Raw genomic sequence first — 19563 nt, 5'->3', positions numbered from 1 at the left:
ACTATATAATAATGGAAACAACTTCAGGATTTATTGGTAGATGAGTAACTACTATAGCCTACTCCCAAGTGAAGGCAAATCAAATCAATGGGTATCTAAATAAACATTGAAAACTTTTGTTCCAATAGAAATGGAAATGGGACATCATTTGCATTCATTATGACAGAAAAATTAAGATATATAACACATAAAATGTCCTTTCCAAAATAAAAGAAGGCCATCAAGATTATTGTAGATAAACATATGGCCAAAGAAACAAGCAGTTTGTTCAAGATGAATATATGTAATAAATATACATTAATCCTTGCTAGTAACCATAGAAATAAACTTTTACAAATTGGTTGTTACATTAATTAACAAAATCAAACTGTCTAATGCTAGAAAGGTTGTTTGTGATAGTGATGCTAGCTTTATATGTTAGTCTAGTCTATGTGCAAAGCAGCGTGGCAAAGCCTGTCCAGATACTTGAAGTAATAAAATTCTGAGGTAACTTTCATTTTAGCTTCCTTGAATGTAATTAAAATATTTTAATAGTAAATTAATAAGAGGAAATAAACCAAAAGGTAAGAAAGCAGCCACACAGTTTTCCTATATGCTGAAATTGAATGTGGTAGTGCTTTCTTCCCCACTCTGTCTGACTCGCCCAAACTCTAGAAGCACTAACCCAGCACAGCTTTTTTTCTGTCTGGTCTAGAGCGCTGCATGTGTGCTCTGCTGTGCTCTGAATCCTGCTTTTCCAGCTTTGGCTAATGACACACACCTTGGGAGTTCCCCCTATCCTACTCCAAGAAAATGCTGTTACCTTTCCCATGTCATGTCTTTTCTTTGTTTCACTGATTGTGCTTTAGGTGCTCATCTGAAAATAAGCTTCATGTAGATTTTTTTTTTAAAGTTCTTTGTGGCATTTTTTGTATGGGTGGGACCAAACACTTGGGAGTCACTCCAGGTTAGTACAGCCATCCAAGAGTGAGTGATTTTTTTAGATAGCCTGCCAAAAAGTGTAGATAAAGTAAAGCTAAAATCTAGAAACAAAAATTGACCCTTGCTCTGTTATTTCTCCCTTTATCTTTCAAGTTATTTTTTTCTTCCAACATCAAAAATTCTTTCCATTTCTGATAAATTTTTATTGTATGGTTGTTCTGCTGTAATGGTTGCTTAGGCTTTTATTATCCTATATAATAAAAGGCTAATATGCAAATTGACTAAAAGGCAGAATGACTGGTCGATAGGATGCACACTGACCACCAAGGGGCAGATGCTCAATGCAGGAGCTGCCCCCGGTGGTCAGTGCACTCCCACAGGGGGAGCGCCGCTCAGCCAGAAGCTGGGCTTACAGTTGGTGAGCCCAGCAGCGGTGGCGGGAGCCTCCCCGCTCCCGGATTGTGAGAGGGCACAGGCTGGGCTGCGGGACCCCCCTGAGTGCATGAATTTCATGCACCAGGCCTCTAGTAGATAATAATTTTAATAACCCCTCAAATCCTGATGCCCTTCAGATGTTTTGAGCCCTCGGTTTGAGTTTCCTACCCAATTGCCTGCTTACATTTACTTACTTGGATGTCCTATAGAGATTCCAAAAGCAATATACCTCAAACTGAAACAAATCATTCACTACCCCCACCCATTAATATTTCCAAATACAGGTAATGGCATTATCATGTACACAGTAGCCCCCTCTAGAAGCTCCTGAGAGTGTCGTCCCCATACGCCAAGTTTTCTGGTGTGATTTACCACCACCCCCCACCCCCCCCCCACCCCGGCCTCCGCTCCCTGTCAGAGCACTGACAGGAATCAACCAATGAATGCATAGATGGGTGGAGAAACAAAACTGATGTTTCTCTCTCTCACCCTCCCTCCCTCTCTCAAAAATAAATAAATAAATAAATAAATAAATAAATAAATAAATAAATAAATAAGAGCAGAGAATCTGAATAGCCATTTTTCCAAAGAAAATGGTTAGCAGGTACATGAAAAGATGCTCAACATCACTAATCATCAGGAAAATGCAAATCAAAACAAGGATGAGATATCAACTCACACCTATTTAGCATAGCTACTATAAAAAAGAAAAGAAATAGGTGTTGGTGAGGATGTGGAGAAAAGAGAAACTTTAGGCATTGTTGGTGGGAAAGTAAACTGGTGCAGTCACTATGAAAAACAGTATAGCCAGTTTGGCTCAATGGATGGAGCGCCAGCCTGTAGGACTGAAGGGTCCCAGGTTCGATTCTCGTCAAGGGGACATGGCCGGGCTCGATCCCCAGAAGGGGGCATGCAAGAGGCAGCCGATCAATGATTCTCTCTCATCATTGATGTTTCTCTCTCTCCCTCTCTCTTCCTCTCTGAAATCAATAAAAATATATTTAGAAAAACAGAAAAATGGTATAGAGGTTCCTAAAAAGTTTAAAATAGAACTACCATATGATCCAGAAATTCCACTTTGGGTATTTATTCAAAGAAAAAACTAACTCAGAAATATGTATGCAACCCATGTCCTTGGAACATTATTTACTATAGCCAAGATATGGAAACAACCTATTCAACACTGAGCACATCAGATCTTTCACTAAATCCCTTTCACTACTTTTAACACTGTCCTAGTTCAGGACTTTATTATTTCTTTATTTCAGTAGCCTCATAACTGTTATCCCTGCCTTTTAATAACCCCTCAAGCCATTCACTTCCTCAGTGAAATGTCAGATTGATCTTAGTACTTCCCTGCCTAAAAACCCTATAGTGGCAAGGCCTGTGTTATCTATATGATAATAGTTGTTCTGCTTGATTTATCTTAAAAGGCTTAGTGACTGTTTACCTCTCCAGCCTCACCCTCAACTCCTGTCATTCTCAGTTTTGAACTTCACATGCCCCCCTCCTGTTGTTTCTTGCCTCTGTTTGCTCATGCTGTCTCAATTTCCTCCCCACTCATCCCTACTCACTCTTACTCTTCATGACTCAGCATGAGACAGCTCCTCCAGGAAGTCTTTTCTGATTCCCCAGGGTTAGGCTAAGGGCCCCTCCTCATTACTGGGTCATTTTTTGTTAGTATATGAAACAATGTGATTTTTCTCTTATTTTAAAAAAATTATCTGAACCTACCTTCCCTTTTAGCTACTGCTCATTTCTTCTTTATCTGGTTAAAATTTTTTTATTGAGGTATAATTGATATATAACATTAGTTTTAGGTATACAACATAATGATTTGATATCTGTATATATAAAAGCCTAATATGTAAAGTGTCCCCTCAGGAGTTCGACTGGGAGACCAGGAGTTTGATCGCTCGCTATGACATGTACTGACCACCAGGGGGCTACATGGAATGAAGGAAGGCCCTGGCTGGCAGCTGGCATCTGGGGAAGGGAGGCCCTGGCTGGCACCTGGGGAAGGAAGGCCCTGGCCAGCAGCTGGAAGGCCCCAATCAGCCCTGCTTGCTGGCCAGGTCTAGGGACCCTACTCATGCACAAATTTTGTGCACCAGGCCTCTAGTTTATATATATTGCAAAATGATCACCATAGAAAGTCAAGTTAATATGCATTGCTATACATCCTATATAACAAAAGCCTAATGTGCTAAGTGACCAGTCCACCTGTCGGCTGTTCAACCAATCAAAGCATAATATGCTAATGATACGCTAAGGCCACTCAACCTCTTGCTATGGCATGCACTGACCACCAGGGAGCAGACGCTCCGACCAGTAGGGTCCGGCTGATTGGGACTAAGCGAGATGGGCTGGACATGCCCTGGAGCCCTCCCACGGTCCCTACCCTGCTTGTCAACCTCCTGCATCCCTCCCCGGCCCCGATCATGCACCTGTGGTGTCCCTGGGCCTGGCCTGCTCCCTCTCGCAATCTGGGACCCCTCCAGGGATGTTGGAGAGCTGGTTTCGGCCTGATCCTGCAGGCCAGGCCGAGGGATCCCACTGGTGCACAGATTTGTGCACTGGGCCTCTAGTAGTTATAGAATTTCCTTGTGATGAGAACTTTTAAGATCTACTCTCTTAGCAACTTTTCAGTATGCAGTACAGTGTTATTAACTACTAGAGGCCGGTGCACGAACCGTGCATGGGTAGGGTCCCTAGGCCTGGCTGGCAATTAGGGCCGGCTGGGACCTTCCTTCATTATGCGCTGCCCCGTGGTGGTCAGTGCACGTCATAGTGAGCAGTAGAACTCCTGGTCGGTCTAACTCCCAAGGGGACAATTTGCATATTAACCTTTTTTTATATAGGATAGTTGCTGGATTGTACATTATTACACCCCATGACTTACTTGTTTTGTAACTGTAAACTTGTGCTTTTTGACTCCCTTCACCCATTTCACCCACTCCCACCCCCTGCTCTGGAAACCACCAGTCTGTTCTCTGTGCCTTTGAGCTTGGGAGTTTTTTGTTTACTTTTAAGATTCCACATATAAGTGAAATCATATGGTATTTATCTTTCTCTGTCCATCTTATTTCACTTAGCATAATGCCCTCAAAGTCCATGTTGACACAAGTAGCAAGATTTCATTCTTTTTAATAGCTGAATAATATCTATACCACATTTTCTTTATTCATTCATTCATTAATAGACATTTAGGTTGTTTCCATATCTTGGCTATAGTAAATAATGTTCCAAGGACATGGGTTGCATACATATTTCTGAGTTAGTTTTTTCTTTGAATAAATACCCAAAGTGGAATTTCTGGATCATATGGTAGTTCTATTTTAAACTTTTTAGGAACCTCTATACCATTTTTCTGTTTTTCTAAATATATTTTTATTGATTTCAGAGAGGAAGAGAGAGGGAGAGAGAGAAACATCAATGATGAGAGAGAATCATTGATCGGCTGCCTCTTGCATGCCCCCTTCTGGGGATCGAGCCCGGCCATGTCCCCTTGACGAGAATCGAACCTGGGACCCTTCAGTCCTACAGGCTGGCGCTCCATCCATTGAGCCAAACTGGCTATACTGTTTTTCATAGTGACTGCACCAGTTTACTTTCCCACCAACAATGCCTAAAGTTTCTCTTTTCTCCACATCCTCACCAACACCTATTTCTTTTCTTTTTTATAGTAGCTATGCTAAATAGGTGTGAGTTGATATCTCATCCTTGTTTTGATTTGCATTTTCCTGATGATTAGTGATGTTGAGCATCTTTTCATGTACCTGCTAACCATTTTCTTTGGAAAAATGGCTATTCAGATTCTCTGCTCTTATTTATTTATTTATTTATTTATTTATTTATTTATTTATTTATTTTTGAGAGAGGGAGGGAGGGTGAGAGAGAGAAACATCAGTTTTGTTTCTCCACCCATCTATGCATTCATTGGTTGATTCCTGTCAGTGCTATGACAGGGAGCGGAGGCGGGGGGGGGGGGGTGGGGGGGGGTGGGGGGGTGGTGGTAAATCACACCAGAAAACTTGGCGTATGGGGACGACACTCTCAGCTGCCCTGCCAGGGCCCCTTTGCTCATTTTTAAATCTCATTGTTCTTTTTTTCCCTATTGAGTTGTGTGAGTTCTCTATGTTTTGGATATTAACCCCTTAGATAAATGATTTGCAAATATTTTCTCCCATTCAGAAGGTTGCCTTTTCATTTTGTTGATGGTTTCCTTTGCTCTGCATGCTCATTTCTTTGATTCCTTTTAGAGCAAAACTCCTGTATTTTTTGTTTTGTTTTTTTCTTCTTCTTTTCATCTTCCACTCTCTTCCTCTGAATGACCATAATATGGTATTGAAGATTTGGTAGGCTTATTGAACACATTTTTTTAGCTTTCTTAATTTTAAAGTTTAACTCTTAAGATTTTTTTAAAAAATATATTTTTATTAATTTCAGAGAGGAAGGGAGACGGAGAGAGTGATAGAAACATCAAAGATGAGAAGAATCATTATGCTGCCTCCTGCACACACCCTATTGGGGATCAAGCTCGCAACCCCAGGCATGTGCCCTGACCAGGAATTGAACCGTGATCTCCTGGTTTATAGGTCAATGCTCAATCACTAAGCCACACAGGCCAGGCATAAGATTTGTTTTTGTGTAGATAAGCTGTGAGCTGTTTGTATACATTCGTTCAGATTTTTGTTTTCTAATGGTATATTAGAATATATCCTTTTTAAAAAAGGGATATATTTAATTTCAGTGCTGATAATTCTGCCTCATTATTTTTGATGATTGTGATATTGTGGTTATGATGTCTGATATTTCATCAGGTAAGCATAGTTCAGTTTGGGTGGGCATTAGCTCTTTCCAGTTCTTCTTTTAATTTTGCTTCAGTGAACATGCTTATACATTTGCCTTTGTGCATGTGTGTGAGTATTTCAGTGTTTCCGTAGGTTAGATTCTGGATGTTGAATTACTATTTCAAGAATATAAACATTCTGCCCTAACCAGTTTGGCTTAGTGGATAGAGCATCAGCCTGTGGACTGAAGTGTCCTGGGTTTGATTTCTGTCAAGGGCATATACTCGGGTCGCTGGCTGGATACCCAGTAGAGGGCATGCATGAGGCTGCCGATCAATAAAATGGAATTATGAAATCTGCTAAATATCACTTAGTTTAATTCATACTATTCATTGAGCTGTAAATTGCTCATCTGTGTAATATATTCTAAGTGTATTCACATATACCTGAGTATAGTCATTTCCTTTTTTATAAAATATATTTTATTGATTTTTTATTTATAGGAAGGGAGAGGGTTAGAGCGTTAGAAACACTGATGGGAGAGAAACATCTATCAGCTGCCTCCTGCACACCTACTGAGGATGTGCCCACAACCAAGGTACATGCCCTTGACCGGAATCGAACCTGGGACCCTTCAGTCCGCAGGCCAATGCTCTATCCACCAAGCCAAACCTGTAGGGCGTAATTTCCTTTTGATTTAAATTTTATTAGGGAATTCCCTAATCACATTGTAATATGTGTTTCATATTTTTCATAAAAGATTTTCAGTAGTGTGCGACAAAGGCTTAGCTGCTTACCTTCTTGCACAGGTTGTGGTTACTTACAGTGATATTTATGTGTAACAGGCCAATGGCATACTATTTTTAATACCTGTATGTGTTAGAGTTCAGCTGTTACTGATCTATTTATATCTCTATCAGCTGTTTACTGTTTAAGTAATTAATTGGCAAAGAACTTTATTTTTAAGAATCTTGAACAATAGAGGAAAGTCTTAAATCAGTTCCCTGACTGAAGAAAGTCAAAGTGACTTTATATGTATGTATAGTCTATGAATTTAAAAACAATAGCTGCCATTTGTTTAGCAGTTATTATGTACAATACTGTGCTAAATACTTAACATGCTTAACATAATTTAACCTTTATCACGAACACTCTGAGGTAGGTACTAGTATTATCCTCAATTTATACATAGGGATTTATAAATATCTCTTTATTACTAAAGGGATGCTCAGAGAGGTTAAAAAACATGCTCAAGGTCACATAGTAAATTGGAAATGATTGATGTTTCTCTCTTATCATTGATTTTCTATCTCTCTCTCTCCCTCTCCCTTCCTCTCTGAAATCAATAAAAATAATATTTTATAAAAAAGAAATGGAAAGGGAAAGGCAGTAGGGAATTGAGAGATTGTTTTGAGTCAGAATTCATAGGAATTGGTGACATATTAGGTGAGATGCTCTAGTCTAGAGGATCGTAGAAACTACTTGTATTACTGATAGTATTTGTTGTTACTGTTGTTTTGCATTTGCTGTAAGTGGCTTCTTATAATCACATATTCTTTCTATTATTGGAATGTGGCTGATTGCTGAATTCCTGTCTAGAGGTGCTAAGGAAATGGTGGGTAAACAATGGGTCTGGGTTGTAAATGTTACATTCATGAATTATTTATTTAAAACACTTAAATGCTTATTAACAGGCATTTTGTTAATAAGGTCTAGGAATATCATTGATCCTGATCTTCAAGGAATTTGCCATAGTCATCAGGAGTCCAATAGGCCTTGTTGGCTATTATTACGTTCTGTATAATCTTTTGGTTTATGGTTTAAATCCTAACCCTGTCTGTGTGGGATACTGTTTATATCTTAGTATTCTGAAGTTCGCGTGAGGTAATGTATGTAAAGTCCTGGCATAAGCTAATGCTTCTTTCCTTTCATCTTCCATGGGCACAGAAATTAGGAAACCCAAATTTATTGGGATTGTGTGTCAAGTAGGTGGAAGCAGATAGTGAATGCATTTTTTTTATTAATATATTTTATTGATTTCTTACAGGGAAGAAGGGAGAGGGATAGAGAGTTAGAAACATTGATGAGAGAGAAACATCGATCAGCTACCTCCTGCACGCCCCCAGTGAGGATGTGCCCGCAACCAACGTACATGCCCTTGACTGGAATCGAACCTGGGACCCTCGAGTCCGCAGGCTGACGCTCTATCCACTGAGCCAACGGTTTGGCTAGTGAATGCATTTTTAAAAGAAATTTTAAAAGTACCTTTTCTGATGATTTGGTAGCATAAGGCCTGATGGCTGGTTTTATTTTTTTCTCCATTGTTACTATAGATAGGCCACTTGACTTGTGTGTCATCCTCGATTTACTCATCTATTAAATGAACAAAATTCTATTTTACAGGGTGGTTGGGATGCATTAGAGATAGTGGAAAAGAAATTGCCAGACAAGCGTAAGTAGTATAGCAGAATGGTTGAGATAAAAAAGATTAAAATGTACATTTCTCCCCATTACTAACTTTGGGATCTCCTTTGGCAACTTAGCCTCTTTTAGTCCTCATTTCTTTATCTGTAGTATAGGGATAATAAAACATCTACCTCATAAGATTTTTGTAAAGATTATTTGAAAGTGTACATGCAGAGTCGCTTATCCAAGCACATACTAAGCACTCAAAAATGTGTGATTATTGTAAATGCTCTGGTATGCTCTTGACACTGTTGAGCAATGAACTCTTCTTAATTGACTTTGCTTTGTTGTTAAATTTTCTGTGTGGCTGGATTCTGAATATACTTAATGTTTCCTTTCATGGTAGTGAAATAAACCAATGATCTTTTTAAAAGAAAACTTCACTTTGGCCCTCAAAGTTTTCTAGGGAAAAATGTTTAAGGCCTTGTGTTTAAGCCATAAATGGAGGTAGAATTTGAAATGTTATAAATAAGGATTGAAATATTCCATTTAATCAAACATATAGGGTTTTTATAATAATTAAATGAGATTGAAGTATATGAAAATGGATTTGTAATTTCAAAACACTTTCTAACTTCATAGGATCGTTTGTACAGCATTATACAAGAAGGAAACTAGCCCTGGCCAGTGTGGCTCAGTTGGTTGGGCATGGTCCCATGCACCAAAAGGTTGCAGGTTCGATTCCTAGTCAGGGCACATGTCTGGGTTGTAAGCTTCATAGGGGGGATGCAGGAGGCAGCTGATCAATGTTATGCTCTCATACTGATGTTTCTCTCCCTCTCCTTTTCTCTCTCTCTCTAAAAAATCAACTAGCCAGTTTATATTTTTCTACCTATCCCCCACCCTATGAATGTGATACTTTCTACTATTAAATTTAAGTTCAAAATTAAAGAAAAGAATTGCTGACTTATAACTGGGGACATTACCTATCCATCCTGAGAAGTAGTGGATGTTATGAGGGGTAGTGAGAGTAAACTGTGTTTGAACATCTTTTTTATTTTTTTAAATTTATCTTTATTGTTGAAAGTATTACAGATGTCCCCCCCCATTGACCCCCTCCACTCTGCAAACCCCCATCCCTGCTTGTCTCCTCCCTCCCGTTTGAACGTCTTAATCCTGTGGTGGCGGAAAAATGGGAGCTTCTACACTATACTGAACCCTTTAAGGGGTTTGTTTGCATTTTTATTATTTCTATTTACGCACTTATGGTCCTGAGTTAGTGACTTTGTTTCCTTTTCTCTTAAAGTAAAATTATGATTTCTAAAGAACTCACCTATGGATTTGTGAATTGTCAAAGCCTTTAGGAGATAACTCTCTTGAAGACTTAATTATCACTAACAATAGAGAGATATGAGTAAAGACCAAGGTGTTTTAAACAGATGTACTATTTGCATCTTTTAACATTTCCATTGAATTTGTTTGCCAAATTGTTTTATGTGTGGGCAATTTTTTCTCCCTATATAAGATCTAGATTCCTATGTTTTGTCAGTCTTTAATAGAAAACATTTTTAAAGTTTCTCCCTCTCCTCTAACTCTTAGGGACTATACAAATCAATATCAACTGTCCTTGGATCAAGCCCGTTGTGTTCTTTATTAAACAATATGTAAGCCTATAGTGACCTTGTTCTATATTTCCCACAAATGTGATCACAATGATTTCCTTTTGTGGCAAACAAAGCTATTATTCTATGGGTGACTTTTTTTTAACTATCAGAGATAAAGAGTGGTAGTGCAGTTGTTTTGTTGTTTCAGCTGATCTCAGGATGGTTTAAGCTAACATTTTGTGATTAAAATAGTGACCTATAAAATATAGTCAGTATTGTGTATTTAAAATATCATAGTATTCCCTTGTTCTATATAATATGCTGTAATATATAGCATTTTAATAAATACATACTTATTTTAAATATTGGAGTTCAATTTTTGAGAGGTTATTAGAGACCACTTGGGGTTAAAAAGATTGAGTTTGGAATCAGTATCTATTCTTTATTTTTTTTAAAATATATTTTATTGATTTTTTTTTTTTTTTACAGAGAGGAAGGGAGATAGTTAGAAACATCGATGATAGAGAAACATCAATCAGCCTCCTCCTGCACATCTCCTCCTGGGGATGTGCCTGCAACCCAGGTACATGCCCTGGCTGAAATCGAACCTGGGACCTTTCAGTCTGCAGGCCGACGCTCTATCTATCCACTGAGCCAAACCGGTTTCGGCAGTATCTATTCTTTAATACCAGTACCTAAGTAGGAGGCTCAAAGAAAAAGTTGAATGCATCTTGCTGTGATTAACACACCATTACAGGACAAAAATAATTAGAATTTGCTTGCCAATGCATCAGTTTTGAAATGTGGCAAATAGGTTAATCTCCTATAAATTAGAATTTGGTGTAGACTTTCAATAGAAACACTCTCAGAACTGTAATTTTCAGATGATATGTTTATTTTGTATTTTGCTGAGCTTCAGAAATCTAGTTTACTTTGTCCTAAAGCCTAGTGAAGGATTGTCACAATTTGATTACATATTTTAAAAGGATGTAATCACTCCAGCTGTGTTTTGTAATGTTCTGGTTAAATTATTTTTAATTTTGCCTTCCTACCTTCTCTACTTCTGTCCTTCATATTCTTATTTCTGTTCTATGTAGAGAGAGAGAAATACTTTTTCTCCTCTTTCTCTTGTGGGCTAACTCCACAAGAAAAAAAAAAATTACTGTACAATGAATGTGTCTGGAATGCCACTTGGAGGTGGAAAAATCCTTGCAAGTTTATAACATTTGCAAGACCTCTGGTTATGTGTTGACAAGTTCCTTCTAGTTACATGTGAAATTTTATTTTGGCAAGAGCGTTTATCACTTTTCTGTGTTTTTTTTCCGATAGCATATGAATAAAATCTTGTATTTTCCTTTTCAGTAGCACAACTTAAAAATTCCAGTCTCTGAAACTAGTGGTGTTTTGCTAGTCAGGAAGTTAGAAAGTTTATGTAAACAAATAAATCCTATCTAATAATAGACAAGCATGGTAATTGACCATGCCTTCACTACACCTCCCATTGGCTAATCAGCATGATATGCAGATTAACTGCCAACAAAGATGGCGGCTAATTTGCATACTGCAGGCAGGGCGGGACAGCGCTAACCACCACCACACCACCATCTAGGCAAGGCCGGCCGCCTGGGACCCCATCAGTGTGTCCCGGGCGGCAAGGCACCCCCACCCAGAAGCCCCAGCAGCTGGCTTGCCTTGCCGCCCTGGGACCCCATCGGGCCCACCCCAGAAGGCCCAGAATCTACCTGATATGGTAGTAACTCTATCAGTAAGCACTCTGAAAGTCAGTGGATGCACCAATTAAAAGACAGATTATGAGGGTGAATCAAAAACAAAACCCACTTTAAATATAAAGACACATATAGATTAAAAGTAAATGAAATAAGATGCAGCCTGTTTTGCTCAGTGGATAGAGCATTAGCCCGTGGGCTGAAGGGTCGCAGGTTCGATTCCAGTCAAGGGCATGTACCTCAGTTGCTGCCTTGATCCCCAGTCCCTATCAAAGCATGTGGAGGAGGCAACCAATCAATGTGTCTCTCCCTTTCCCTTCACTCTCTCTAAAATTCAATGGAAAAATATCCTTGGGTGAAGATTAACAAAAACAAAGTAAATGGATTAAGTAACACTAAAGAGATTATAAGAAAAATATATTCGAAATTGTGTTAGTTGTATAATGGTTATGTTTAAATTATTAACACCTAAGAAATTGGGTGAAGGGTACATATAATATGCTGTAGTATTTTATAGCTTTTTTTACATGTATGAGATTATTTCAAAGTAAAATATTAAAAAATTAAAAATTAATAAAATATTAATTGAAATGTGTATGCATTACATGAAAAATCTCCTAATTGCTTCTAGCATAATTTATTAAATTGTGCTAAAATTTACAAGGGTTCAATTAAAAAATATCTTAATTCTAAATGATATAATAGAAAATATATAATAGTGTAGTTATAAGCACTTACCTGAAAATAAAAATTTAAAGAAGTGAATTTAAAGAAGGGATTAGCCAAAGAAAATATATCCACAACCCATGGACACAGAAAACAGTATGGTGATGGCCAGAGAGAAGTGGGGGGCAAGAGCTGGGTAGAGGGGCCAAAAGGGGGAAAATAGAGACATCCTATCCTATCTAATAAAAGAGGAACATGGTAATTAGCGTACGACCGCTACCCTTCCCATTGGCTAATCAGGGCAATATGCAAATTAACTGCCAGCCAAGATGGTGGCCGGCAGCCAGGCAGCTTAAAGCGAACATGAGGCTTGCTTGCTTCAGTGATGGAGGACTCCAACGTTCCCCGCCTGCCGCTGCAGGCCTCTGAGCTGCAACTCTAAGCAACTATGTTACAAATATAGAAGCTAAACAAAACCCCAGAAACCTGCTTTAGTCTGCCGGGCTTCAGCCAGCAGGATCGCAACATTGTTTCAAATACAGAAGGTAAACAAAGGCCAGAAACCTGCTTTCAGCAGCGGAGCCCTAAGAGCTGGAGCCAAGCCTCAGAGCTAAAGCTGGCCCAGAATAAAAAAGAAAAAAGAAAAAAAGGAGCGGTTGGGAGCTTCAGTCACCTGCCAGCCTGAAAACAGCCCTCAGCCCCTCACCCAGACTGGCCAGGCACCCCATGGGGATCCCCACCCTGAAGGGTGTGTGACCAGCTGCAAACAGCCATCATCCCCTCACCCAGACTGGCCAGGCACCCCAGGGGGGACCTCCCACCCTGATCCAGGACACCCTTCAGGGCAAACCAGCCAGCCCCACCCGTGCACCAGGCCTCTATCCTATATAGTAAAAGGGTAATGCCTCCCAGCACCGGGATCAGCGGAGCCGAGAGGCCTCCCGGCACCGGGATCAGCATGACAGGGGGCAGCGCCCAAACCCCTTGATCGCCCTGCGGCTCTGTGTCTGACAGGGGGCGGGGCCACAACCTCCCTATCCACCCTGCTCTGTTCGTGACAGGGGAAGGCGCCCCAACCCCCCGATCAGCCCTGCTCTGTGCCTGATAGGGGGAGCTCCCCAACCCCCTTATCGCCTTGCGGTTCTGTGTGTGACAGGGTGCAGCGCCCCAACCCCCTGATCGGTCCTGCTCTGTGTGTGATGGGGTAGAACCATAACCTCCCCATCGGCCCTGCCCTGAGTGTGAGAGTGGTGGCGCCCCAACCCCCTGATCGGCCCTGCTCTGTGGGTGATAGAGGGTGGTGCCCCAACCCCCACCCCACGGGCCCTGCTCTGTGTGTGATGGGGTAGAGCCATAACCTCCCCATCGGCCCTGCCCTGAGTGTGATAGTGGCGGCGCCCCAACCCCCTGATCAGCCCTGCTCTGTGGGTGATAGAGGGCGGCACCCCAACCCCCTGATCCGCCCTGCTCTGTGTGTGACAGGGGGCGGTGCCCCAACTCCCCTATCGGCCCTACTCTGTGAGTGACAGGGGCGAGCTCCCCAACCCCCTGATGGGCCCTGCTCTGTGCGTGACAGGGGGCAGCGCCCCAACCCCCTGATTGGCCCTGCCCTGTGTGTGACACGGTACGGAGCCCCAACCTCCCTGATGGGCCCTGCTCTGTGCGTGACAGGGGGCAGCGCCCCAACCCCCTGATTGGCCCTGCCCTGTGTGTGACACGGTACGGAGCCCCAACCTCCCTGATGGGCCCTGCTCTGTGCGTGACAGGGGGCAGCGCCCCAACCCCGATTGGCCCTGCTCTGTGCGTGACAGGGGGTGGCGCCACAACCTCCCCATCGACCCTGCCTTGAGTGTGACGGGGCGGTGCCCCAACCCCCCAATCGGCCCTACCCTGAGCGTGACTGAGTGTGGCATCGCAACCTCCCAATCTGCCCTGCTCTGTGCATGACAGGGGGCGGCGCCTCAACTCCCCAATCGGCCCTACTCTGAGCCGGACCAGGAGCTGCACCTAGGGATTGGGCCTGCCCTCTGCCACCCGGGAGCAGGCGTAAGCCAGCAGGTCGTTATCTCCTGAGGGGTCCCAGACTGCGAGAGGGTACAGGCCGGGCTGAGGGACCCTCCTCCCCCCCGAGTGCACAAATTTTTGTGCACTGGGCCTCTAGTAATAATAATAAAAGGCTAATATGTATATTGTCTGAACGGCAGAATGACCGGTTGCTATGATGCACACTGGCCACCAGGGGCCAGACGCTCAATGCAGGAGCTGCCCCCTGGTGGTCAGTGCACTTCCATATGGGGAGTGCCACTCAGTCAGAAGCTGGTTCATGGCTGGCCAGTGCAGTGGTGGTGGCAGGAGCCTCTCCCACCTCCATGGCAGCACTAAGAATATAAAACTAACAGTTTAGACCCAATCCGTTGGGGGCCTAAGCCTTTAGTCGGACATCCCCCGAGGACTCCCTGGCTGCCAGAAGGATGTCTGACTGCAAGCTTAGGCCTGATCCCCCGGGGAGTGGGCCTAAATGGACATGTGGACATCCCCCAAGGGGTCCTGGACTGTGAATGAGCGCAGGCCGGGCTGAGGGACCCCTCCTGAGTGCACAAATTTTAGTACACCAGGCCTCTAGTCCTATATAATAAAAGGGTAATATGCAAATTGACCCTAACAGCAGAATGACTGGGAATGACTGGTCACTATGACACACACTGACCACCAGGGGGCAGACGCCCAATTCAGGAGCTGCCCCCTGGTGGTCAATGTGCTCCCACAGGGGGCACTCTGCTCAGCCACAAGCCAGGCTACCAGCTGCCAGCACAGCGGTGGTGGCAGGAGCCTCTCCCACCTTCTCAGCAGCGCTAAGGATGTCCGACTGCAGCTTAGGCCTACTCCCTGCTGGCAAGTGGACATCCCCTGAGGGCTCCCGGGCTGCCAGAGGAATGTCTGACTGCCAGCTTAGGCCCGTTCCCCTGGGGAGCGGGCCTAAGCCAGCAGGTGGACATCCCCCGAGGGGTCCCAGACTGCGAGAGGGCACAGGCCGGGTTGAGGGACCCCTGCCCCCCGAGTGCACAAATTTTTGTGCACTGGGCCCCTAGCTTGCATATAATATGCACATAAAGACTTTTGTGTACACTTAAGAAATAAATGTTTGGTGGCAAAAATGTACATATCATGGATCTCCCTATTTCTGGTGACACCCACTGCAGTTCATCCTACACATAGCTGCCCAATTATCAGAGTTCTCTCTTAAAAAATATCAACTCCTTAGGATATTCTCATCAAAATTTTGGGCCAACCCCCCAATCGGCCCAAATTCATACTCTCTTAGTTTATTGTCAGTGTAGAGTTCCTCTGCATTTGATTTTATAGATGTTCAATCTCTGAGATAGGTGCCAGGTAAATAAATGTTGTAGACTGACTGATTTGCCTTAAAGGTGGAGTTAGAGTTGAAATTGGCTCTTTCTATTCCGATTGTTTCAGGAAAACTTCATAAACAAAGTGGGATTTCATAAATTTGGACACAAAAGACTAGAGTATGTTTAGTTTAAGTAGCAGAAGAGAAAGGCAGAGTGGAGTTTTTGAAGGAATAACTGTCAAATCTGCAATAGCTGTGGGACAAAGGCAATTTACTTAATATATCTACTCCTCAGTTTCTGTTTTTTTTAAATTTTTTTAAAAAATATATTTTATTGATTTTTTACAGAGAGGAAGGGAGAGAGATAGAGAGTTAGAAACATCGATGGGAGAGAAACATCAATCAGCCGCCTCCCGCACATCTACTGGGGATGTGCCCGCAAACCAGGTACATGCCCTTGACCAGAATCGAACCCGGGACCCTCCAGTCCGCAGGCCGACGCTCTATCCACTGAGCCAAACTGGCTTCGGCTACTCCTCAGTTTCTTACTCTATGAAATGGAGATGGTAATAACTACTTGGTAGGATTGTCCTGAGGATCAGAAGTGCCTGTACATAGCAGGCAGGCCAATAAATGGTAACTATTATTATAATTAGGTATTGGTTTGGCCCAAGAAAATATTTGTAGGTTAAAATATGGGTAATAGGAGCGAAGTCATGGAAAATGGCAGAGAAGGAAGCTTCAAAAATTGGTTCCTTCACCAAAACTAATACACTAGGTTTGTCTGAAGCAATTAATTTGAAACTCTTGAGTGTAGTAAAAACACTTGCAGCATTCAGCAGAGTGCTTAATGAAGAAAGAAGCTGGTAAATTTTTGAGAATTTTGGTGTTTTGCATAGTGGCTACCATATCTCATTCTCCAGCCCTTCGACAGGCAGCTGTGAACATGGTGGCCCGTGATTCTTGGTATGACTTGCTTGTCCTTCAGAAATTGGAGTTGTATGTTTTGATCACTGTTTTTGATTGCTGGGGGGCCAAGCCAGCTGGGCTATTTTTAAAATTTATTTTTATTGTTAAAAGTGTTACAAATGTCCCCCATTACCCCTCTTTGCTCCCTTCCACACTGCTCCTGCCCCACCCCAGGTCTTTATCACACTATTGTCTGTGTCCATGGGCTATGCATATATGCATATAAGTTATTTGGTTAATCTCTTCCTCTACCTCCCACCCCCTCCAATTTTGTTCTTTTTTTTTTAATATATTTTATTGATTTTTTACAGAGAGGAAGGGAGAGGGATAGAGAGTTAGAAACATCGATGAGAGAGAAACATCGATCAGCTGCCTCCTGCACACTCCCTACTGGGGATGTGCCCGCAACCAAGGTACATGCCCTTGACTGGAATTGAACCTGGGACCCTTGAGCCCGCAGGCTGACACTCTACCCACTGAGCCAAACCGGTTAGGGCCGATTTTGTTCTTTTTAAAGATAGTTTTGCCCTACCGGTTTGGCTCAGTGGATAGAGCAGACTGTAGGGTTGTGGGTTCAGTTCTGGTCAAGGGCACATACCTTGGTCATAGATTTAATCTCTGGCACTGGTAGGCAACCAATCAATGTGTCTCTCTCGCATTGATGTTTCTCTCTCTCTGTCTCTCCCTCTACCTTCCACTCTCTCTGAAAATCAGTGGAAAAATATCCTTAGGTGAGGATTAACAATTTTTTTAAAAAGGTAGTTTTGCCTATTCAGGGCCCATTGCAATTTCATATGAATTTGAGGCTCAACTTCCATTTCTGCAAAAAAAAAAAAAAAAAAAAAGTCTACTGGAATTTTGATAGAGATTGCATTGAATCTGTAGATCACTTTGGTTAAAATTGACACCTTACTAATATTAAGTCTTTCAATCTATGAATATGGAATGTCTTTCTATTTATTTAAGTCTTTAATTTCTTTCAACAATATTTTGTAGTTTTCAATATGCAAGTCTTTTACCTCTTTGCTTAAATTTATTCCTAGGTATCTTATTTAGATGGTACTGTAAATGGAAGTGTTTCCTTAATTTTCTTTTTGGCTTGTTTGTTGGTGATGTATAGAAACACAATTGATTTTTGTGTTTATCTTTTAAGCTGCAACATTGTTGAATTCATTTATTAGCTCTCATCGCTTTCTTATGAGTTCTGTGGGATTTTTTTTTTAAATATATTTTATTGATTTTTTACAGAGAGGAAGGGAGAGAGATAGAGAGTTAGAAACATCGATGAGAGAGAAACATCGATCAGCTGCCTCCTGCACATCCCCCACTGGGGAAGTGCCCGCAACCCAGGTACATGCCCTTGACCGGAATCGAACCCGGGACCTTTCAGTCCGCAGGCTGACGCTCTATCTACTGAGCCAAACTGGTTTCGGCAGGATTTTTCATATATAGAGTCAGTCATCTGTGAGTAGACATAGTTTATTTATTCCTTTTTTCAATTTTTTTTTTCTTTTCAATTTTTTCTTTTTTTAATCTTCACTTGAGTATATGTTTATTGATTTAGAGAGAGAGAGAAACATCGATGTCAGAAAGAAATATTGATTGGTTGCCTCCTGTACGCACCCTGACTAGGAATTCAACCCACAACCTAGGTGTATACCCTGCCTGGGCATCAAACCTGCAACCTTTTTTGTGTATGCGACGATGCTCCAACTGAGCCACCTGGCCAGGGCTTTCTTCTTCAACTTTTATTTCTAGTGGTGCCTTACACAGAATCTTTAAAAAAATATTTTTTTCAATTACAGTTGGCATTCAATATTATATTAGTTTCAGGTGTGCTGCAGAGTGGTTAGATATTTATGTAACTTACAAAGTAATCTCACATAAGTCTGATACCCACCTGGCACCACACAGTTATTAACAATATGTTATTGACTGTATTCCCTGTGCTGTACTTTACATCCCTGTGATTATTTTTTTTAAAAATGTGTTTTAATTGATTTTGAGAGAGAGGGAAAAGAAGAGGGAGAGAAAGATAGAAACATCCATGGGAGAGAAACATCAACATTGATCAGCTGCCTCCTGCACCCGCCCCCTGCTGGGGATTAAGCCTGCAACCCAGGAATCAAACCAGCAACCTCTTGGTGCATAGGCCGAAGCTTAGCCACTCAGTCACACCAGCTGTGCCCCTGTGACTATTTTGTAACTGCCAATTTGTACTTCTTAATGCCTTCACCTTTTTTCACTCAGTTCCCCAACTCCCCTCCCATCTGGCAACCATCAGTTTGTTCTCTGTATCTATAAGTCTGTTTCTGTTTTGTTTATATTGTTTTTTAGATTCCACATGCAAGTGAAATAATATGATATTTATCTTTGTCTGATTTATTTCACTTAGCATAATACCCTCTAGGCCCATCCATGTTGTCACAAATGGTAAGATTTCATTCGTTTTTATGGCCAAATAATATTCCATTCCATCCTTTTTATTCAGTCGTCTATTGATAGACACTTAGGTTGCTTCCATATTTTGGCTGTTGTAAATAATGCTGAACATAGGGATGCATATATCTTTCCAAATTAGTGTTTTGGATTTCTTCCATTTCTTTCCAATGTGGATGTCTTTTATTTCTTTTTCTTCTGCTTGGCTAGAACGTCCAGTACATTATTACAAACCAGTGGTGAACGCAGGCTTC

At 41.8% G+C, this 19563-nt stretch overlaps 1 protein-coding gene across 31 annotated transcripts in view; it reads left to right on the top strand.

Annotated features, from left to right (window-relative positions):
* SLMAP (sarcolemma associated protein) overlaps positions 1-19563 on the top strand; it is a 163667-nt gene that overhangs the window by 48497 nt on the left and 95607 nt on the right. The window lies entirely within an intron of this gene.

The sequence above is a fragment of the Myotis daubentonii genome, chromosome 14 (assembly GCF_963259705.1).
Source record: "Myotis daubentonii chromosome 14, mMyoDau2.1, whole genome shotgun sequence".
In the NCBI taxonomy this organism is placed as follows: domain Eukaryota; kingdom Metazoa; phylum Chordata; class Mammalia; order Chiroptera; family Vespertilionidae; genus Myotis; species Myotis daubentonii.
Note: the sequence above shows the minus strand (reverse complement) of the source record. Positions and strands in the feature narration are given on the sequence as shown.